This window comes from Mus caroli, unplaced genomic scaffold, assembly GCF_978045245.1.
Source record: "Mus caroli unplaced genomic scaffold, Mus_caroli_1 scaffold_18, whole genome shotgun sequence".
Taxonomy (NCBI): Eukaryota; Metazoa; Chordata; class Mammalia; order Rodentia; family Muridae; genus Mus; species Mus caroli.
Genome location: NW_028227273.1, coordinates 31,027,974 through 31,052,313, shown reverse-complemented (window position 1 = coordinate 31,052,313; position 24,340 = coordinate 31,027,974). Strand labels below are relative to the sequence as shown.

General features: G+C 41.9%; 1 protein-coding gene across 4 annotated transcripts in view; it reads left to right on the top strand.

Moving 5' to 3' along the window:
* Nucleotides 1-8,411: 8,411 nt before the first annotated feature.
* Fer (FER tyrosine kinase) overlaps nucleotides 8,412-24,340 on the top strand; it is a 279,057-nt gene continuing 263,128 nt past the window's right edge. For 2 of the 4 annotated variants that reach the window (XM_029470883.1, XM_021186574.2), the window contains exon 1: nucleotides 8,412-8,494. The gene's annotated coding sequence lies outside the window, so the exon portion shown is untranslated. Of the gene's footprint in view, nucleotides 8,499-22,591; nucleotides 22,737-24,340 lie in introns of all 4 variants that reach the window. The other 2 variants (XM_029470881.2, XM_029470882.2) reach the window with 2 other exon arrangements.

The window sequence follows — 24,340 nt, the reverse complement described above, 5'->3', positions numbered from 1 at the left end:
TTGCACAGCTTCCCAGCATAGCACCAGCAGTCACCTTACAAGCCTCCAAATCATGAGCCCAGAGGGGACAAGTCATGTTCAAATCACCACACTGCTTCAGGGCTGGGAAGGGGGAAATGAGATAAAAGATTTCTCTATATTGGATCATACTTTTCTATTGCTGTGATAAAATATCATGGCCGAAGCAACTTAGAGAAGGAAGGATTTATTTTGATTTATGGTACCATAACGCTGGTGGAAGTGTGGGAGCAGGCAGCTAAAGCAGGAAGCTGAGGGCTCACATCTTCAACCTCCAACATGAAGCAAGAGAGTGAACGGGGACTAAGACAAACCCATTCCCTAAGCCTGGAGTTCCTCCAGCCTGATTGAGCACCCTCCAGAAACAGCACCAACCAACAGGGACCCGAGTGTTAAATACTTGATCCTATGGGAGACATCTCTCATTCAAACCACCACAAAGACTACACACAAGCCACTATTGCTACAGAAATGCCCATGTATTTTTCAAAATAACTGGTGATGAACTAAGTCGATACTAAAGACTGACTAAAGGTCTAAATTTAGACATTGATAACTATCACTGCATAGCAAAAACTGAAGGACATCCTGCCAGGAAGCTGACTTATAAAGAATGTCTGGGCTTCTTTCTTATCAATCAAAGCTCACTTTTTACAGCTTCTGAAGTAATAATGAAGTAATAATGATAGCCATTACTGCTACGTTGTGGTTTGCCTCGTAGATGAACAAACGTTCAGTTAGTAGAGATACATACACACAGGTGTGATTAGGTAACTTTTTTTTGAGAGATTAAAACAGAAAGGATTTTTGCTTTAAAATAATAACAATGATAACGATAATAATAATTATGCCTATATGTCTGTGTGTGGGTTTGTGTATGTGAGTTCAGTGTCTTCAGAGGCCAGACCTTCCTGTAGCTGGAGTTACAGATGGTTGTAAGCCACGGGGCATGGACGCTTGGAATGTAAGTGCTTCTAACTGCTGATTCTGCTCTCTGTTGATAGGAAGGCTTTCATTAAATGGATTCTTTATACCCTCTTCTGGATTCAACCACTACCACCACCACCATCCCCGCCACCACCAACCACAAATGAACAAACAAAACAAACCCAAGTCTATGTTTAAAATAAACAGACAATGTTTAGGGCTGTGGCAGCAGCTTAGTCAAGGGTCTCTGACTGAGTTTAGTCTCCATTACTGCAAAACAAAATAAAAACTGACACTTCCCGGATTCTCTTATTATTGTAAGCTCTTCATATACTTTAGTGAACTACTTATCAAGACCGCCCTTTGAAATCTTTTGCATTATTCTCTTCCATCTGTAGACGAAGCCTCTGGGGTGTGCAGGCCATGTTACCATAATTAAGATCACTTAAACAGCTGGGTTACAGTTTAACCTGAGAGCTCTGGCTGGCTGCAGAGCCAAGGCTTTTATTCGTAAACCTTCCCCATAGAGCTATGTGTCTCATGTGTGCACCTATCATATCTAAATACAATTTTAACACACACAGACTCGGTGAAATTCAAATAGAAACCCCATGATAACCTTCTCTAAGTGTCTTTACTGTAGTTAATGCGTAATTATCACAAAACATAACACACACACACACACACACACACACTTTTAAGAAAAAAATTACAGATAGGCTCTGTATTTTGAAATGGAATGCACCCTACAACATGTCTCCCATATGATCTGTCCCCTCTTAGTAATTCATAAGCAGTCCTTCTATAACTGCTTGGAAGAGCAATCTGCCTTAGTGATTAGCACATAATCTCCCAAGAAATGCTTCCTTCTCCTTCAACAAATGCTACTGTGCTCTGACAAGCTGTCCAGCGGATACTCTGTGGGTTTGAAGTCACTCTCTTGGATTTTTTTTTCCAATTAGAATGATTAAGATAGCAACAGCGGTGGATTATAAAAGTTCAATCCTTCCTGTGCCACAGAGAGGAACTGAGCAGACAGAGAATTTAATGCAGTGTCTTTATGGTTATGTGAGTTGAAACGGAGAGAAAAGCAGAAAAGTTAAACACAGAGACAAGGACACATGGGGGGGAAAGGAGATGGGTGGATCCGGGCTGCGATCCCCGCCCTGGTACAGTTGCTCCAACGTTTCCCATCTCTTTGCAGTGCTATGGATACTTGACCGTCCTTCCCACTGTCCTGCATCTTTTCAACTCCTTGCCTTGTTTACCTAAGAATGCTGGAGATGTGTTTCTGATGTTGGCCACCAGAGAATTCCCTACTTGCACTTTTAAAATTGGTCACATTAAAAGTCCCTTTTATACATGTCTTAGAAACTATACCCCTTCCAGTCTATGGCATCAAGAGAGCACAAAGTGTACCCACCACACCAGTGTGATGGATAAATCCGTAGTCTGAAAAATCGGGGTGGAGCCTAGAGCCTATTTTTCTGTACTGCCCCAGGAAATTGCTCTCAGCACTGATCTAGGCCCAGGACTAGCATATTTTTATTTTATTTTATTTTGTTTTTAGGCACAGCATTTATTTTAGTACATTGAGGTATTTTAAGAAATTAGTTCATTCAAAATGGGGTGCTCTCTGATTTTAAAATATTTTGGCAAAAGAAATTTAAAAGGATTGGTGTTTCAATAAAACAAAATACATGGCTTATTCAGAAATGTTTTAAAACTCTGAAATTATTTCCCATTATTACATATCCACAGATCCATATAAGACACGGATATAAAATATACCTGGCCAGCCGTACCCCCATTAAATATGACACCCTCAGGGTTTAGTTATAGGCAATCATCATACTTATTATCTGTTCTATAACAGTCAAACAAATGGCTAGAAGGTTTTAGTTATAAAAGACTGGAACCCTAGAGTACATTATTCTGTAGAACGGAAGCAATGAGCTACACTCGTTCACCTATTTCACAGTGGTTCAGACAGTTGAATGCCAGCATATTTGGAAGGTTCAGAGAGGAGGTTTTTGTTGATGCTAAAAGAATGAAACGGATGTGGCTAAAGTCGGAATTCTATTCTGAATGCATGCCTTTTATCAGGTCTGTGGTATGCAAGTATGTTCTGTGGGTCCGCTTTTCTTCTCAATGTCTGTCAGAGAGCAAAACTTCCTCTTTTTAAAAGAAAATTCGTAACTTTTTGTGTTTTTGAACACGTTTAATTCACCACTTTTTTTTTTTTTAATGTTGTGCTTTTGGTGCTGTGGCTAAGGACTTCTCTTCCTAACCGATGGTCAGAAGCCTTCTTTGGAGCGGTATTTTGAACATTGTATCTTTTCCATCTTTTCCAGTTAGACCCATGGCTGATTGTGACTACTGTGAAACGCCATAGGGCATTTTCCTTGTGTAAGTCTTGTTTCATGAAGGAAAAAAAATGCTACCTCTTCTTCACTCTGTCTTCACAATGTTGGCAGTCATCACTTGGCCATATCTGCCTGGTGTGTGTGTGTGTGTGTGTGTGTGTGTGTGTGTGTCTTGAGTTCTTCAACCTTGCTTTTTTCAAAACTCCCTGAGGATATTTTGAAGAACACCCTCTGCTCAGCGGTAGCTTTTGTCTCACATATTTGAGACTCTGGGTTGTAAAATAAAACAAATAAAACAAATACCACCAACTAATTAAACAATCCACCAAACAACAAACAAACAAACAAACAAACAAACAAAAATGAAGTCAACAAACCATTTTTTAAAAAGGTGCAAAAATTCTTTGATCAGACTCTCTACAAAAGAAGATACAGAAATTTCAAGAAAGCTATGAACTCTGCTCAACATCCTGAGTCACTGGAGGAATAGAAATCAAAGCTAGAACAACATACCAAAGTGCTCAAATATGGGGACTATGATAGTCTCAGTGCTAGGGGGTTGAGGCAGAGTAGCAAATTGCTATAAGTTTGAGGCTAGCCTGGAGTATATTATAGGTTCTAGGCCAGCCCTAATGATGTGAGGACATATTCCCCTCATCCCTCAAAGGCAAAGTCAACCAATTCGCCAATCTTTTTGCAATGGTACCTAGGGTTGGTAGACAACAAGGAGCCATTACAACTCCATATGTTACTAGGGTAGCAGAAAATGGTGCAGACACTTGAAAAATGTTTGGCAGGGCTGTTGTGTAGCTCAGTGATAAACTACTTCTCCAGTACCAGCAAGCTCCTGGGTTTGGTCCCCAGCCTAACAAAACGAAACTGAAGTTTGCCAGTTCCTTATTAAAGTTAAATATCACTTGCTGGGGCTGAGCAGACAGTTCAGTGGGTAGAGTGCATGCTGAGCAAGCAGAAGGACCTGAGTTCAGATTCCAGAACCTACTGATTACAGGCTCTGTATGCCTGTAATCCCAGAGCTGGGAGCTATCTGTGCAATGCAAATGAACATTATTTTTATACAGTGAAAATACTTTTGGGGAGTGTTTATATCAATTTATTTATATATTCAAAAACTAGGGTTTGGAGAATTGCTCCGTGTTTAAAAGCACTGGCCGCTCTCCCAGAGGACCCAGGTTCAATTCCAAGCATCTGCATGGCAGCTCAGAACCATCAGTAACTCCAGTTCCAGGAGATCCAGTTGCCTCCCTTGTCTTCTTGTGGTCTACATGTGCTCCACACACACATATGTAGGCAAAACACACTTACACATAAAATTAAAAGTTAAAAATAATGAAGACTGTACTGTTTCTCAGTCAGTAAATGCTTAAACAAAGCAGAGACATGACCTTGTGATAACAGGGATAGAACTGTCACAGTATTGGCATAGACACATCCCAAAGCCAGCCTCAAAGGTTATTTCTATGACTGTGTGCATGACATTTTGGCAAGAGTAATATCCAGAGAATACATGAGCCTATGTTTATTTGCTGCAGCGAGAAAGTAGAGACACAGCCACAGCTCACTGCACCTTGTTGAGCAGATTGACAGGTCTCCTAAACACAGGCTTTCTTTAAAACTTGTCACAGACCTTCCCAGGTCAGAATCTCTAGGAGAGAGTCTGGGAGTGTGTATTTGTTATGAGGTCCTGAGATGACCACATGCGAAAGCCAGCACTGTCCAGCACATGTTCTAGCCTTGTCTTTGGAGGCACAATGGACCATGAGGGAATGGAAGGAAGGGCAGGTAAATCCTGAGAGAAGAATGGCTTAATTAAGGAGCGGACCTTGAGTGGTCTGTGGGCATTTTAAGAGGACATGTCTTGATGAAGGATGTTGGTGGTAGTTATTTCTCTGTGGAGAACAGAAAGCCAGAAGGACCAAGAGAAACAATGTGAGTCTGTCCAGCCAGCCAACCTCTGTCTGGGAGGGACAGTTAGGAAGTGTTCTTAATGGATTTGACATTGACTTTGAAGACTACAGAGAATTTTCTTCCTCTCTTTCTTCCCTCTGCTCTCCTGATTTTTCATATACAGATTTGTTAACGCAGAGGAAGGCATATATAGGCATTTTGAATTTGGAAAGTCCAGACGACACACATCTTGAACTTCACCCAGACGTGACCTGTATTGAAAGTATTCATTTAAGCGAACAGGCTTCAGAATCGATGAAGTTTATATCCTGTGAAAATAGAGTGTGTAGCATGCACCGAATCCAGATAAACGCCATTTCTTTTCTGTTTCCCTCTGTTTCCCTCACCGCCACATCTGCTTCAGGAGTGGTGTGTGCACACGGTTAGGTGTAAAACCTGAGCAAGAGAACAGTTACAGATGAAAGGAGCTGGCTGAGAAGAGAGGAGAGGCAGAGATTACAGATTTGAGACTTGCTGAACTAAGCTGACACACAGCCAAGATTCTTTAAGCCTATGAGAAATTTTTACAGGAAAACAAGAGAGGGAGAAAGATAGGGTGAGGAATGATGCTAACCAAAAGAAAGAGAAGAATTAAAAAATATATTTAAACCAATTAGCTAGTTTTAATGCTCACATTATGCTAATTTTTAGGAAAGTTACTTTATTAAAATATAAACTTGGTATTTAATCTGTATGGATTATACACTGAAGAGTTGTTCACGTACAAATAGGTAATTCTGTGGCATTTCACAAATCACAGCAGTTTCGGGTACAGATCTAAATTTTAACTTTAATGGAAGAAAACAGATCTATTAAATCATTTGTTAGTAACTGGATCACCTAGACAGGAAATTATTTTCTTCACTCTCCTGTATTGTCTCACACAAGATACAAAGAAATTTGCTCAGAATTTTTGGAAGTGGAAAAAAAAAAGTTTGTTAAATGTGTTCCATTGCAAAGTGATACTTATAGGGGGAAACAATACAGTTAGGTGTTATTTACCTCCAGTTGCATTGCATAGCATGATGCCTGACATATGGTGGGCAGCTTATGCTTCTTGACTGAATATGGGGGAATAGAATCATTATAGAACTGAAAAGCTCTTAGTGCTTCAGGGTAGGTAGATTCCATTCTCATATGTAAACACACACACACACTATACCATGCAAGTCTATTTTGATTGTATCCTTACTTAAAGCTATATTCTGCAAATTTGTAATTTACAAAGTCATGTTTTTCCCAACCATTTAATACAAGCATAAACTTTTATTTATTTCACCCATATTGATACATATAACATTTACTGCTTATTGAAAACTAACTTGCATTTGATAGGGTGTTTATGCATTTAATTACAGAACTATGAAATACAAACAAAATTATCATTTTTGATTCTATTAAAAACGAAGTTTAGAGTTCCTAGGTAAGGCAGTGTTAGAGAAGTCAGACACCTTTATTGTCAAATAGGCATTCAAACAGAATGTGCATATATGTCTCAGACATTACCTAAGAAACTGCAAAGACATGAATTTCACCCTTCTTTATAGATGAGTAATACAACCCATTATTTAGATTTTCATATTGAACAATAACTAGTCCTCAGGTAAGACTACTTGGCTCTGTTTGTCACATCTATGGTGGACCTGTTGGGGCGGCCAACAGAGTTAGCTAAGAGAAAAGGCAATCCTTATGCCTGAGGTAGTTTCAAAATTTGGAGTTCTAGAATTTCACAGAAACTGGGTGATAAGGTGAATTTCTGCTATCTGTGAACTTAGAAAAACACCGACTCCCAGGTTTGTTAGTGGCTTCCCATAGCCTGGCTGAGGTTCATCTAGGGTTTCAAGTGCTCTAACAGTGATTCACAATTCCTGTGCATTCCACGTTCTTGAGAAAGATTATTCCTGGACCATAAATCTGACAAGAGAACTTAATAATTGTTTTCTGAGAAAAAGAAGGGGAGAGAATCTCATCAATTTTCAACAATATCTGTGTCCTTAAAGTATGTTTTGGTTTCTTGGTCTTTGAAACTGACTTAAGTGAAGAACCATTTAGAATTTAAAAAAGTATTAATCCTTCTTTGGCTCTAATCTAACTCAAAGGTTTTAAGGGTGGGAGTGGAAATGGAGCTGTCAGACTTGTTGCGGCCGACGAAGGTGAATGTGGCTGAGCTCACGTACAAGAAGACACTGCCTTAAAAAGCGTGCTACAGCAATCCGAGAGTGACGCTCCATGAACACCTATCACAGAGCTCCAGATCACCTACTAAGATCTGTTCGGGTCCACCTTACTCCTGTTTTGTACCAAATTGGCAAGGAGCGCTTCGGAAAACAGCCCTCACTGGAGGAACAAATCAGTTTAGGCCCTCGCTTTCTAGACTTTCCTAGAGGTAAGTACTTTCGAGGGGACCGCTCCCAGGACTCGCGGCTCCCTTTGCAGAGCATCCTCATGTTTCCAGAGAATGTCAGATCATTAGCGTCTGACACTGCAGGCACAGGAGCGGGAAAGGCAGTTCTGAGCACACCGCAGAAACGCAAAGCCGATTTAAAGGAATCCACGTTACAGCACACGCAAGCAAAGCGCGGGAAGGTAGAGTCCGCTGTTACAGCCAGCTCGGGGTGGGAAGGAGAGCCGGCCCTCGCCGGTCCCCCGCGGGCGCTTCACGTTTCGTCACGCCTCCTTTCCGGCAGGGCCGCAGGGCTGACCCTTCCGGGCGGCCTCAGCTTATCACCCGGACAGGCTACTTCCCGGCTTCGGCCCCGCGAGTCTCCGGAGTTTCCTGTCAGGCTCCCTCGGTCTCCGCGCCCATCCCACCGCTCAGGCCGACGGCTGGGCTCGGAGAAGCGGGCTCTTCAACGCGAGAGACCGCAAGAACAAGCTTCGACGGGAAACAGCACGCAGGGCGGCGGCCACGGCCCACGCCTCCTCACGCCCGCAACTACAGCCCCCGCCCACTCGCTGAGCTCCGCCCCTCGCGGGTCCGAGCCAATGGGCCGCGCCCGCCTCCTGGGAGGTAGTAGAGGAGGGGGTTGGGGCCGGCGGCAGCACCCGCCCCTTGCTCCTTCTCATTGGCTAAGCTCTCGGGGTGCCCGGAGACCGGAGTGTAGCGGGATTGGCTGTTGAGCCTCGCGACGGTGGCACCTATTGGCTGGAGCAGTCCCCGTGACGCCGGGTGGCGACTGGCTCCCGGGTCTGAGGGGCTTCTGCTTGTCAGGTTCTAGGTAGGTGCGTTTCACGCCGCCGTCCGTAGGCACCGTTGCCCGGGGCAACGCCCCGGGAGGTGGGAAGGGGCCGGAAGGCGAGCGCAGCGCGGGGGGTAACCGTTCCCGCCTGCAGGGGGGCGCCGGGCTTTTGGCCCAGCGGACGCGGGCTGTGCGGAGGCGCTTCCTCTGCCCTCAGCCAGCTCGGTCCCCACCCGGGGCTGCGGGGTCACACTCGCCTCATCCTACCCGCGCGACGGAACGTTCCGGGTTGGGCTTGGGTCCCGCTGCTCACCCGGCCCGCCAGGCCCGCCAGGCCCGCCCCTCCTACCCGCCCGGGACCCGGAGGCTGAGGGGGCGGTGCCGGCCGTGGCGGGCGCTTGGCCCCGCCCCGTCGCGGGTCGCGAGTCGCGGGTGTGCGGGGCGTGGGGCGGGGTTGGGAGCTGCTGCGGTGGGGAGCCCGCACCCTTTCCCTTCTTGCGCTCCTCCGACGCTCGCCCACGGTGCCCACACCCCTTCTGGTCTCCTCACCCGTCGCCGCCCTCTCCTGTGGCACCCAGCCCCAAGAGTTCCCGCAGCCCCTTTTCATCAGGACCCTCTGACCCTGTGTCGCCTCGCCTTCAGCTTCACGTCCCACTGCCCCTTTGGTTCAGGGCAGCCTTTCAGAACTCCGGCCCAGGGAGACTTCTGGAGGCATCTGGACTTGTCGTCAGGGGTGATATTTGCCCTTAGGGCTTTTTAGGGGTCTGAGGTATTTGGGGGCACCTTTGTGTCTTCCTTGGACTCCTCTTAAGATCAGCCCTCCGAAAGGAGTTCACGAGATTAGTTTTGGTGAGAGCTAGGGCTCCTTTGAACAATTAAGTTTCCATGAGGTGGTCACTTGGAACTCTGTGCATTTGTGATTTTTGTTGGGCATGTCATTGCAATTTCAGTTTGTTCGGGCAGCCTTTCATTTTCAATATCTTATGACATAAGAGCAATGAGACTTTTGATAACTTTTACCTCGGAAGAAGCTGTATATATTCACAGTGGTCTCACGGTCACCCTAACATATGCTACTCTAACATGTACAGGAGTTTCCAGGCATTTTTCAGAAAGAACCTTCTCAACCTGAAGTCACCGTATATAAAAGTCTGATATCAGAGAATCTAAAGATAAGCCCACAGTATTTTAGTGGTTAACATCTAAAAAATACTTTGCAATCCATCTGTGAAATGAGAACAGGTTTAAAGGAAAAGTATTGCAAAATACATGGTGCGGTGTAGGGACTATTTATATACACACCTGTGTGGCTTTATAATGGTGTGTGGAAGAGCCAAAGGATGTAAAAAGGTTGAGTGTCCCTTTTACAGCCAAGAAAAGATTTTCTGATAGCCCTAAAGTTGAGGGTTTTCAAAGGTCCTGGGGATGTTTTCAGAGTACATAGGCATTCTGGGAAACACTTTCGGTTCTCTTCCATAAAAGACCTTTGGCAGAGTTCTGTTTCTTTTCTGCATTGACAGTATTAATACACACTGGCGAAGATGATGTAGTATCCTGCTAATACAGCTTCTACTCTACTTCAGAGGTTGAAGTCATTTGTGTGGGAGGAATAATCTAGGGTTTTGTAGATAGAATTCTTGAATTTCTTTCTTAGTTGCCATGTGGCTCTAACTTTTCTGTGAACGCTTTCTCCGCTAGCATCAAGTAAAATTTCAGTTTACACAGAGCGAGCTGTACGTGTTACTTTTATGGCAGTAGTACCTTTGACATTGCTGTTCCATAGTAAATACTAACAGAGGAGCTGGAATGATAGTAAAAATACTGTAAGGTCCTTGTTTGTTTTGAAGTGGAAATAGTGAAACTGATTAGCAACAGGAAAAACCAATGGAAACATAGTTACAGGAAGCACTACTCTCTGTGGTTCTGTGAGCTACTGGGAAGACTGTATATTTGAATCTCAGGCCCAGGTTTGTAAATTGCATTCTGGTAGCCACAGGAGAGAGAATGTACAAACTTGCCATAAAAATGGAAGTTTTGTTTAAGCTTGGATTTGTGTAGATGGTAGGTGTGCACCATGTTGCACATGTTTTGGAGGGAGGGCAAAGGGATGACCAGTCATTCAGTGTTCGGATAATGTATCTGAATAATCTAGGTACTTACACATACTGTTTGGAACAGTGTATTTTGTGATGGAAAAAGTTTGCAAATGTGAACTTAAAAAAAGTCAACAAATTTAGAACCAATTCCTGGACTTTGCTTACTAGTATTTCATTAGGACTTAAAACTATCTTCATTGTCGTCTCATAGTGTTAATAAAATAATATCTTAATGCAGACCTTCAGTTTTTTTTAATATTTATTTATAATTTTATCTAAGTACACTGTAGCTGTCTTCTGATGCACCAGAAGAGGGCATCAGATCTCATTACAGATGGTTGTGAGTCACCATGTGGTTGCTGGGATTTGAACTCAGGACCTTCAGAAGAGCAGTCGATGCCGTTAACCACTGAGCCATTTCTCCAGCTCCGAGCTTCAGTTTCTAATAAAGGAATAAAAGTGGAAATGACATTAATTCAAATGCATAATAATTGTATTTTGTATCTTTCCTGTCTTAGGAGAGTATTGCACTTCAACATTTGTGTCCTTTTCATTTTCAGAAAGATTTTTATACCTACCTTTACCAATTTCTTAAATTTTTGAGGGGTATGCATCAGAGTTTACAGATGAATAAGATAGATTTTCATTGCCTTAGGCATACTTACTGTGGTCAACCTGTTGTTTCATTAAGACATCAAAGGGAACAGGTCACAGCTTTAGGGCTTGGGTAGTGACTTGAGCTACCTTGGAAATGCTGAGCTGCTCCTTAGGATTTCACCAGAGCTCCACTTTCCCTTCCTCCCCTGCCCCCCCCCCCCCTTACCTCTTTTATTCCCATTTTCATTTAGATACTCAGGTTGAGTTTTTTTCAGAATCAATTGAGAAACTACAGAGAAGAAAACTTAGCAATAACTGCCATAGTTAGTGTATTGGAAAAAAAACTAAAGCTTGCTGTAAGCATTCCACCACTCACCACAGCTTTACAGGGAACATTGCAGTGAATTTGTATCTGCACCTAAGTTGTGTAGCTCAGCTACGATATTCAGCCACTTCAGCATCTGGGGAAAAACAGAGCAGAGGACATGTTAGAGGTGTAACAAAGAGATGAGAATAAAATAGCCACTTTTCTTATTCTGTCAGAATAAGTACACGTGTAGTTTCTCATGTATGAAGTTTACTAGTGTGTGGGTCCCACATAATGGGTTTTCAAGAGTTTTTGACATTGAAAATATAGAGGTAAACTGAAGTTCACTTGGTATCTCCCTAAGAAAATACATTTTAACAAAAATGTTTTCATTTTAAGGTAGTACATGTTCAGCTTTAAAAAATGTAATATCACGCATAACTTGTAATTATTTCTTAAATCTTCATCTGTAGTTATAAAACTACAACTAATATTCAGTCTACGTTATTACCATTCATTATAAGCTTGATATTATCTCTTTCCTCTGTAAGTATTAATTAAAAGCCTGGAAATTTTAATGACAGAGTTCCTTGCCAGGTTGGGAAAGTGTAGTGAAAAGAAGAACAGTTCATTTGGAAGCCATATAACTTGGGCTTCAGCTCCAGTTTCTCTTTTGTGGGATCTTGGACAAATTACTTAATATCATCAAATCATAGTTTCCTCTTCTATTAAATGAGTAAGATAAAATTACCTCATATGGTAGTTATGTAGAAGAAATGAGACAATGTAAGTAAAAATGCCTGAAGTTAGGAAGGGCTCAGCTTCTGTAGTCAGCTCTTTGCATTGATTTGTATCTGTCCTGGTGTTGATAGGATTATTCTTTCTTAGTTTGTGTTCTTACCGTGAAGAAACACCACAGCCAAGGCAACTCTTACGAAAGAAAGCATTTAATTAGGTGCTGCTTGCAACTTTAGGAGATGGGGGAGAAAAAGGGGTGCAGACAGACAGACATAAAGACAGACAGACAGACACACTCACACACACACACAGACAGACAGACAGACACACTCACACACACACACACACAGAGAGAGAGAGAGAGAGAGAGAGAGAGAGAGAGAGAGAGAGAGAGAGAGAGAGAGAACAGGAGAGGGAGCTAGCTAGCTAACTAGCTCTCACAAGGGCCTTTTAGTACCATAAAGCTAGCCCTTAGGGATAGGTCATTCAGATCAGTTACAATTCAGGGACCTCTGGGCTCTTTTTTAGAGATGGCTCTATGTTTTAGGAGTTTCTTGGACAGCCCTGGCCCACAGTGCAAAAGAGGGCTTATTTCTGGTATTGAGGTTTTTGTTTTTTTGTCAGATGCTCTTTGGCTGTTGAAGGGGACACCATCAGCCCAGATGAGGAAAGTTCATTAAAACTATGTGTATATCTACACACTGAATTACATGCAGTATAGGTTTCCCCCCTCATTTTCCCTATCAGATCAATAGTCTCATCTATCTATCTATCTATCTATCTATCTATCTATCTATCTATCTATCTATCTATTATTTTATGTACATGAGTATACTCTTGGTGTCTTCAGACACACCAGAAGAGGGCATCAAGTCCCTTTACACATGGTTGTGAGCCCCCATTTAGTTGCTAGGAGTTGAACTTAGGAGGACTTCTGGAAGAGCAATCCATGCTCTTAACCTCTGAGCCATCTTTCTAGCCCCCAATAGTCTCAATTCTTAAAAGTATTTTCTTTCATCTTGGGTTGTCATTTTTGTTTGTTGAGTGCTGTAAATTCCTTTCATTGAACTAAAAGTAACGTCTTGAAATTGGTAGAGCTGGTAAATGCTATTAAAGTTCTTACTAGCACTCCCTCTTTGTATAATTCACTGAGTTGGTGTAAAAGTTGCTGGCTATTGGTGCACTGAGTAAGTCTTCAACAAGGACTTGGGTGAACTATGCTGCAGTCACTGCCCCATCCCGCAGTGCACATTTTAATTTAAACTGCTGATTCTTGATGTTTTCCCTCCATCCAAATACAAGCTATTTACATGTGTGACAGGATAGTGTGAAGTTTCTAGACGCCAGCTGTTGACTTTGTCTTCCTTTCCCATTCAAGCATCTAAGAAGGAAGATGTTGACAGGGCAATCACTGTAGGCATCAACGTGGATCTACTCAGGGTCATTGAAGAAAGTTGTCAGAAATGGCTGACTTTACAGTAACAAACACTTGAGGCATGTTTTGCAGGTTTATCCTCTTTCCCAACATGGAAGTCTGTTTCGTGTTTTCTGGTCATTCTTGTCATATAATAGAATATAATGTTATGCTGATATTTTGCAATTGTGATGAAGAATCCAACATTTAAAAGTTGCAGTAACTGTTAAAAATCATTGGAAAGTGCTTAAATGAAAGCACTATAGTCTTTATTATTAAACGACACTAACATAGAAGCATGGAAATTAATTTTATAGTGAAATTAGTCTCTGTAGTGTAACAGTTTTAGGGATCTTGTATTCCAGGCACTTAATCTCTAAAAATGCCTTTTACTTTGGCCCAGTCCAGAGGGGTATCTTTGAAATTACAATACCTAAGTGGGAGTGCACTCATTTATTTATTTTAAAATTCAGTTTTAACTTTTTGAGATGAGGTATCACCATGTAGACCAGGCAGGGGTCACCTCAGAGCTTGGCCCTCCTCTGCCTCCCGAGTCCTGGGATTGAAGGTGCACACCGTTATGTTCTTTGAGTTTGCTTTTAGTTAGTCATTCTACATATAGAAGGACAATTAGAAATGCACACAAAACTTTTAAGGCCAGTAGACTTTTGGAACTTGCAAAAGTCATTTCCTCAAACATTTGCAAATCAAAGATCTACACCAATAAGAGAAAACACATTTAATTAAACATTCTAAGCAGCACCCTTTAGACTTTTTAGTGATTCTATAGAGTGATAGTCATCAAAGTTGGTAAATATTTTCTTTCCTTTTAAAATGAGTGATAGGGAACTTTGCATTATGCGATTGGTACATAGGTAAAGGCTCTTGTATGCTAGTGTCCCAGAGGTTGCAGGACAAGAGAGCATTCTGGCTTAGAAAGCCTCCTGTTTGTCACAGAGTCTAAGGTTTGGCTTGATTTCTCAAGTGTTCACTGATGCTGGCTTGCTGTTTATTGTCTATGGATAGTTCTCTTCTTGAAGCTGAATTTTATATGGTCTATATCCTTGCTGCGCTCCCACGTGTGGCTTGGGGGAATTTCCACAACTTAGTTGATGGGGGTTCTTGTGGTAGCATCACAGTGTATTCAAAGGAAAATGTGCTTGTTAAAAAAATGGGCAGCAACCGCCTAGCAGTTACACTACCTCTCACATCACAAAATGCTTATGCAGTGTCTTATCTCTTGAATTGTATTTCCTTTAGAATCTGGTGTTTTCTGTGTACAGTCAGCCTCATCCAGGTTAACCATCATTCTAAGTTTCACTAAGGTTTTGTAAATTTTGTTTTGCTAGAAGGAAAGGAAACATTTCTGTAATATGTGTGTGAGTGCATGCCCGTATGTGTGCTGCCTATCTATATACTTGTGCTTGTTTCGCTTCTCCCCTCCCCTTTTCTCCCCTTCCCTCCCCTCTTCTCTTCTTGTGTAGGTACACACCCCTGCCTTGTACTACAGCATTAGTGTGGAGGTCAGAGGACAACTTTCTGGAGTCGAGTTTTCTTCTACCTTGTTGTGGTCTGTCTTCTCCTTTCTAGTATTTGCTTTGTAGTCTAGGATAGCTGACCCTTAAGCTTCCAGATGATTGTAATTCTCTTGTCTAAGCCTCCTACCTTGCATAGGAGTGCTAGAATTACAGATGTGTACCACTGTCTCTGGCTTTCTATGGGGGTTTCTGAGACTGTACTCAGATCACCAGACTGTGTGGCACTTTTACCCTCTGGTTGTCTTCCTGTCCCTCTCCACTTTGTTTTAGACTTTGTTTTGCTTTAGTTACGTGTATTTGTGTATGCCCATCTGTGGGTATGTGCATGCATGCAGATGCATTCAGAGGACAGAGGTATCAGCTCCCGTAGTGCTAGATATAGTTGTGAACTGCCCAGTGTAGGTGCTGGGAATTGAACTTGGGTGTTCTGGAAGAGCACTATTTTTTTCTTATCCAGTGAAGCCATCTCTCAAGCCCTTCTACCTTGTTTTGAGACAGACTTTCTCATTGAATAGAAGCTTAGTGTCTAGACTGGTTGGCCAGCGAGCCCCAGGGACCCTTCTGTCTCCATTTCCAGTGCTGGCATTTACAGGCATTCATTGTTGCATCAGGCCTTTTTCATGGGTGTTGGGGATATAAACTCTGGTTCCTCATGCTTTCGTGGCAAGCACTTTGCCAGCTGAACCATTTTTTTCTTAGTGAAACTTCACTCAAGGTGTCGTTTTTTTTAGTGAATCAGCCTACCGGATGTTCAACTTTGTCAGTTTTGGTGCTTTAATGATAATGGCCTCTATATGCTCATGTTTGAAAGCCTGGTCAGCAGTCGTGGGAACTGTTTGGGAAGGATTAGGAGGTGTGGCCTTGTGGGAGAAGGTATGTTGCTGTGGGTGGGCTTGAGGTTTTAAAACTCATGCCATTCTCAGTGTTTCCCTCTCTGCCTGTGGTCACATGTGAGCTCTCAGCCACTGCTCCAGTGCCAAGCTGGTCTTCTGTCATGTTCTCTGCCATGATGGTCATGAACTCATCCTTTAAACCTGTAAAGCCAGTCCCCAGTTAGATGCTTTCTGTTGTAAATTGTATTGTTCATGGTGTCTTTTCATAATAGAATAGTAACCAAAACACCAGTATACCAAGATCCTCACTTTTTTTTTTTTTGTAATTATTTAACCTTTTCCTGACTCTTTACGGATTTCATATCATGCACCCCAGTCCTACTCATCGCCCTGTCTCTTTATTCTGGCTCTCCACCCTTGCAACTTCTCCCTCAAAAGAAAAGAAAATCTCATTGAGGAAGCTCTAGTCTCTCATTCTAACTAGACTTAGTCTACTTTACAAAGCAGCAATTTACATATTAGGTATTGCTGATTTCTTACCCTGTGGTAGTGAAATACCAAGTTTCTTCCACTTTCTGTCATTTCAGTTCTACATGTTAAGCAGCTGTGACTTACTGATGATTTCTGCCGTAGCTTTACATTTGCCAGGGTAATTTTAGAACTCAAAACAAATGACCGACATCATTTTATAAAACCGTACTTCCCGCCTCTGAATGTGGCAGTGCCATCCTGGTTTTGCTTAAACCCTAGTCTTTGAAATTATCCTCAGTTCATTTTTTTTGTAATGTTTCCCACATGTCATTCAAGATAATTCTTTTGCTTCCAAAAACTCTGGAAATGTGACTTAATCTTATACCTCCACTTCCTCCATCCTAGTTCACCATAATCTTTCTTCAGTATAACTCCTACTGAGACTCTCTGCTGGTATGATGCTCTCAAAAAGTAGCCTTTCATCCTTCTGAAAAGCTGGGGACCTTCAGTGCTTCCCAGGCAGCTCTGAGTGAAGCACAAGCATGTCAGATAAAGTCTAGTTCATAGTCCCAGTCTCTTTCATGCAGGATCTTTATGAAGAGTTTTACTCCCTCTACCAGTCACGACATCCTTGCTTTGCCTTGCACAGGTACTCTGAACTCACTAAGCCCTTCGGCTGGGGATGCTTTTTCTCTGTATCTCAGTATAACTTTCTCCTCCTCAGGTCTTTGCTCTTATCCCTTAGGCTTCTTACTAAGCGTTCCTTCTTCATACTGATTTTTTTCTTTTTAAAGTATAATGTCCGTGGAGGCGGTTTTTTTTTAAGTAGGAAACTTTTGCATGGCTAATAGCTTTCAGCAAGTGGTTGTTGAGTGAAATAATAATTAAGATAGTTATTTGTTTCGCATAACATCATAGGAAGTGAGACTACCTTGCTTGCCATCCAGCTTGCTATAGTTGTGTGTCTATCTCTGGGTGTGTCTTGTGATGTGTGCAAGTGAGTGTGTAGGCACATGTAGAAGCCGTACAGGACATAGAGTACTTTCTCATGTCGCCCTGCCTTCCTGTCTTGAGATAGGCTCTCTCCGTGAACTGAGGCTAGCTGTCTAAGTGGGTTGGTTGGGCAGCGAGCTTTTGGATCTGCCCTGTCTCCACCCCGCAGTGGTTCAGGTACAGACATGGGCATACCTGACCAGCATGTTTATACAGCTGGAGATTCAAGCTCAGATCCTCATGCTTGCAGAACAAGTGCTCCTACCCACTGAGCCATCTCCCCAGCTCTAGCCTGCTACAGTTTATATATTCATATATTATTAGAGGCCTGTTGGTAGGTAGAGGAATATCACAGCAGCGGCTACTTTTGGAGAATTGTTTCTTAGCAGTGATTCCAAATTCCAGAAATTTCATCTGTTAATACTTTTTTTTTTTGGTATCTGAACTACAAACCCTTTCCTTTCCTTTCCTTTCCTTTCCTTTCCTTTCCTTTCCTTTCCTTTCCTTTCCTTTCCTTTCCTTTCCTTTCTTTTTCTTTCGAGACAGGGTTTCTCTGTGTAGCTCTGGCTGTCCTGGAACTCACTTTGTAGACCAGGCTGGCCTTGAACTCAGAAATCCGCCTGCCTCTGCCTCCTGAGTGCTGGGATTAAAGGCGTGCGCCACCACCGCCCGCTGTTAATACTTGAATGCAGACTTGGGGTGAGAGGTTTTCAGAATCTTCTCCACTTCCCTTCCCATCTCTTCATTTTTCCTCTGGGTTGGTTCATTGTTAAGAAGGAACTTAAGCTTTTAGTTCAGCAGCTTCAGCTGAAAGAGAACTTTTCCTGCTTGAAGAAGTGTTGTGTGAGCGGTGCTGGCAATGTAGCTCAGTGGTAGGGTGTTTGAGCAGTATGCACGAGGCTATGGGACCCTCAGCCAAGAGGGTGGAAGAGATGGTCAGCTGGGGTCCCTTACATTCCTGAACTGATTGAGGCCTGTCTACTGTAGGAACTTTAGAAAGTCAATGATCAGTGTCATCTAAATCGTGAGGAAGGAGGATGAGAAAAATCTAGCTTAATAGAAGAAAATTGAATGAGATGCTGTTACCCCCCCAGAAAGGGGGAGAGGGATACAAGCTTCAGAGTCAAACAAGCAATAATGGATTACAGGTTCCTTATTCACATGCAACTCAGGCTGATTAAAAAAAAATCTAGGTTATTATATAGGCATATTTACTCCTGTTCTTTAAAATAATCACACCATGAACAAGACATTTTCTTTAAAAATACGACCTTAAGAGTCTGTAAATTTATATTAAATATGTGGCATAATTTTATATATCTGTTTGATCAGAATTCAATTTTGAAATAAAGGATGTTTGTTGGAGAAGAGGAGAAGATACAGGAAAATGTAATCGGGCCAGTGAGTCGGTGGTGATAATTGGCGTAGTGTGTTTGTAGGGTGTCACTCACATGACCCTGGAATTATTCCTCCATTCTCCCCCACAGTGGCTCCACCTAGTCCCCGTTTCTGAAGAGAAACATATTTGAGAAGTGGGAATTCTGTTTGGGTCTGAGTGTGTGAGATGAGAATCTATGGCTCTGCAGAAGTCAGGGTGGGAGATGAAGGTGTGATGACTTCAAACGACTCCACCATTTTCAGTTGTCGAGTTCAGTCTGCTGAGTGCTGGAAGAATGGCAGATTGTTTATTCACAGATTTATAGTAGCTTAAAATACAGTCCCACTTGAACATGTCACTGATGAAGTTGTTACTACGTTTTAAATGAAGCCACTTCAATATTAATGAAAATGCTTTTTCACTGAAAAAAATTGTAGAGAAGACTTAGCTGGAAATTTAGAGAAAGCACGTTGGTGCTTTGACTAGCTGTCTTGAGGCATTTGAGCTGTTCAGTGTTGAGCATGGGATCTGGCTGAATAGTTTTCTCTGTTTCAAGTAGTGTGTTGAGCATGACCATTTCCATATCACAGCAAAAGACAGATACATGAAATTCCAAATAACTCAGTTATCTGTACTGACAAGGCAGTAAAAATTTAAACCTCAAGAATTAAATGGATGACCCCGTGATTTAGGGGTATATTTGGAAAGGAACTAGCTATTTATACAACGTATACATTGGAGCACACTTACCAAAAATCTTAAAAATGGGAACCCTGGGTGGCTAGGAACACTTGCTGTTCTTCCAGAGAACCTGAGTTCATTCCCAGCACCAATGCCCAGCGATTCACACTGCCCGTAACTCTACCTCCCAGGTGTCTGATGTTCTTTTCTGACCTCCATGGGGACTTGTACATATGTGACATACATGTATATAGACTAACATACCTATATATAAATGAAAACAAGTGTACACAGGGCTTGGTGGCACACTTTAAATTTCAACACAAAGGCAAAATACAATACAACAGCAGAGGCAGGTAGATCTCAGAGGCAGTCAGATCTGTGTGAGTTTCAAGCCAGTGTGGTCTACATAGTGATTTCTAGGTCAGCCATGCTACATAGTGGCACCTTGCCTAAAAAGAATCTAAAATAAAAAGAGAAAGAAACAGAGGAACCAATGAGATGGCTTAGTTGGTAAAGGTGCTTTCCAGCAAGCTTGCAGACCTGAGTTCACTCCCAGGAAGCTTTCCACCATTACTATGTAGTGTGTACAGTAATAAATGCTATATCACAAGTATAACATATGCTCTTTTGAAATCATATAAAAGAAGTAATGTGTAGCAGGATTTTCCCGTCCAATTAATTTAAATATTAATACAACAAGAAGCCTGCAATTGGACAGGGAAAAGGGACACGGAACTAAGAGTTGCAGAGACAGGGAGTGACACAGGAGAGGGGAAGGAGGAAAATGGAACATGTCCAGGATGATTCAGATTCTGCATAGCTTTAAATAGCCACAGGTAGCTACAGTATCATATAGAGATAGAGTAATTGGGATAACTTGTCCAATCTAGGTGGCAGCTTGTATCACTATCAATTGGCTCTGAAATTATTATGTGAGCACCTTGTGAATTGAGAATTTATTGATATATAAATCTGACTGATTAATTATAAGCTTCTAGAGTTTTGATTTTACTGGGTTACTGGGAATTGTGACAGCTAACTGAGAAGTGGGCAGGCGGTCATTGCATGGGGCTGGTGTGGCAGTGATCTACCAAGGGAACTTAGCGAGTCAGGTGGAGATGTCTTGGGAGCTTGGGGCCAAAGAGTCTGCCTAGATGAGAACACCCCCCTGGAGTCATGTGGCCTGCTGGTGCCCGGCATAGTGCAGGAACTTGCCTTTCAATATAATATTTTCCACAATGGTAATAATTACAAATTCATATTTAAATCTCATCTTAAGTTATACATTTTACTGCCTACCATAATTAATTCAGTGCCTTCCTTGACTCCATTGTATCCTACAGTTATGTAACTCACTCTACTTTGTCACTCATTCAGTTACACTTGTTTGGTGACTACTATGTCTCAGGTGTGATTTGGAGGACTAACAGTCTTAGAATAGAAAACCATTCCTCAGTTACCATTTCATGGAAGAAGGGGATAAAATGACATTTTAAATCATGTAGAAGTTAGATTTCCAACCACATTAGCATGACAAATCTGAAATGAAATAAAATATTTGGAAGCAATGAAGGTATCTTTGGAAATTGGTAGATCATTGTAAAAGTGGGAGATGAGGAGAATATGACTAATAAAAGTGGTCAGTTTCCTGACTGGCAGGGAATCAGATACATCTGGTAAAGTGTGAAATGCCTTTGTGTTCTTATGAAAGCCGAGGGGAATGACAGAACACAGAATAGGTAAGCAGAAAGGGTGAGGTCGGAGGGATAGCTCCAGGTAAAGGCACTTGCCCCACCCAAGTCGAAGTGGAAGGAGAGAACCAAGTCCACACTCATGCCACAGATGGATGGATGGACAGACGGACAGGGACAGACACACACATTCCACACTGCAGTGGGGGTTGCGGGGAGAGGTTATGGTGGGAAGAGGAGAGGATAGAGGATTATAGACTGGGAAGCCAGGGTTAGAAACAGGTTTCTAAGATCTTTATCTTCTAAGAAGATAAAGTTACAAGGATGTAACTACATATATATGGCCCTCGGTATAGATGTTTGAAGAGTCAGTCAGTCATTGTTCAGAAATGTTATACAAAGCATTGCATTTATATTGTAAGTGCACACATTTGTTCTTGTCCCCCCTCAAATAGTGTACAACAACTGATTCATAGCATTTATATTATAATAGATAATAGTAGTAACCTAGAGATGGTTTAAAGAACATAGGAGAATGTGGGCCGTATTTGAGACAGAAAATACATCTCTGTTGGGAAAAATCTTCCTTAACTTTTTATCATCCTTTGCATACCTAAGTACTTCTTCAGACTCCCCCTAATCTTTTTGTAGTTAATATATAATGACATAATTTTGCTGCTTCCCTTTCATCCCTTCAATCTCTCCTGTGTCTTCCTTTCTTTGATTGTGTGTGTATGTGTGTGTGAATGCATGCATGCATAAATACATAAACACAACCCAGATTTCAGGGCTGAAAGCTTGGTATTGGATACCCAATTAGGGAGTCATTCCTAGGGAAGACTGAGTCTCAGACTTAGCAGTTGTTAGTTGCATGTAGTTCTTTGTCTGGAGTGGGTCCTCCTGTTTCCACATGGAACAATTTTTTTTTTTTTAAGGGTACTAACTCACTACTTCTGCTGTGCTTTGGCTTGAAGTTTTATGCTTTGAAAATGGAGAAAAACAAGAGTAGGTGCTTCAAGAGTGGGGAAGCTGGGTGGGAGAGAAAACGGACATTGGGGCAACTGTGGACAGAGAGAGAGAGAGAGAGAGAGAGAGAGAGAGAGAGAGAGAGAGAGAGAGAGAGAGAGAGGAAGGAGAGAGAGAGAGAGAGAGAGAGAGAGAGAGAGAGAGAGAGAGAGAGAGAGAGAGAGAGAGGAAGGAGAGAGAGAGCCAGTTAGGTCAGTGTGGCATTCTTACTTGGTGAAGGTGAAGACCTGTGGCAGTCAGTTTCTAGGAATAGCTTTGCTGTGTTACACACACACACACACACACACACACACACACACACACACACACACACACTTTTTCTCTTTCCTCTCTATTGAGTGGCTCTGACTCCTTACATTTCTTCTTGCAGCTCAGTTCTTTTGGCTAGACCTATGATCACTCCCGTGAGACTTCACTGCACCCTTTCTCAAGTGTCTTCCTCATCCCTAATGTGTCATTCCTCACCCTGGACCTGCTACCTTAGCTAAGGCATGGCCAACGGGGCTAGTAGGAAGGTAGGACTTCTTTATTCTTAGTAAATTACTAAAACTTTTGCTTGGCCTCTGAACCTGTGATATTTTGTGCTAACATTGTAGTGCTCTTTCCATTAGATTATTATACTTTGAAGCTATCATTTTATGTGTAGTGTGTTCTTACTTGTTGTTTAGATTAATGTATTTTACGTATGACACTTGTGATTGAGTAGGTTTTTCAGCTAATACTTCTGATTGACAGAATTCCCATTCCCGTATTACTTCTTTAACCCATGTGCCCACCAGTCCTACATTTTCAAATTTTTGGTACCAAACCTGACATGCTTTTCTTCTTGAGAAGTTCTTTCTTTGTCTTAGTTCTGGTTTCTGTATCTCTTTGTTTCCAGAAAGACTCTGAAGTGATGTGAAACTAAATTAAGTTCATAATTAATTAATTAATTAAATTAAAAGGCATATAAAATGAAGCATTAAGTAGTGTATATTAAAAATATGTTGGACATGGTGGCATATGCTTTTAATCCAAGCACTTAGAAGGTAGAGGCAGGTGAGTTTGAAGCCAGCTAAGTCTATATAGTTTTCTGTATGTAGCCCAGCCAGGGCTACATAGTGAGAACCTGTCTCAAACAAATAAACTAAACAACCAAAAACCAAATAAGAAAACAAAACCCTTATTCTAGCTTGCTTGTTATTGTAGCATTTCTGTTATGCCCCTTTTTTGTATAATAGCTAATCCTATGGTCATTTTCCCCGTGTTCTGCTTTGTGATGCCATTATTTAACATGTACTTACATTCAAACATTTACCCTTGAATGTATTTTCTTCCCTTTTACACCCAAGAAACTCAAAGTCCTGTGAACCCTGCTGGAAGACAAGACATGAGAAAGAAAGGAAAACCAACCTCAGATCCCCTGTCTTGCCCTTACGACTGGCAGGCTCTTTAGAAGCCTCCTTACCTTAGAAAAATCAGCTTTCTCCTTTTTGTCTGAGCTACTCCACCTTCAACCTAATAGCCAGATGTTGTTACCTAAGAGTGAGCCACCAACTTCTCCATGAGCCTCTAAAGCCCTGTGGGACTCTTAATTATGGATTGACTCTAGGGACATTCTCAGAGTGAAAATAACTGGTCTTTACTTTTATGCTGTTACATGTCTCTATCTTGCTCTCTCCTAAAAAAAAGAGATTTATTTTTTCACTATAGGAAATCTTTCCAGGATGTTCCTCAATGTTTTCATGGTAATTTTTAAAATTTTAGTTTGAAGATTTTCCAGTATTATGCACATGCGTGCTCATGTGCACACACACACACACACTTATTTTAACATATATAGCTTGTGTAGACTCATGGGAGATTCATCTATTATAAACTTGGTTGTATGATTTCATTAGAGCGTTTATAATTTTTTTATGTGTGTAGGTGTTTTGCCTGTGTACATGTCTGTATACCACATACATGTAGTGCCTGAAGAGACTGGAAGGAAACATCAGACCTCTTGAGGTGGACTTACAGATAGCAGTGGACTGTCACATGGGTGCCAGGGATCAATGCTGGGTCCTCTCATCAGAGCAATTTTATAGTCAGCCTTTTAGAACTGATACTCGTGGTGAAGCTGAAATTTAGTAGTTAT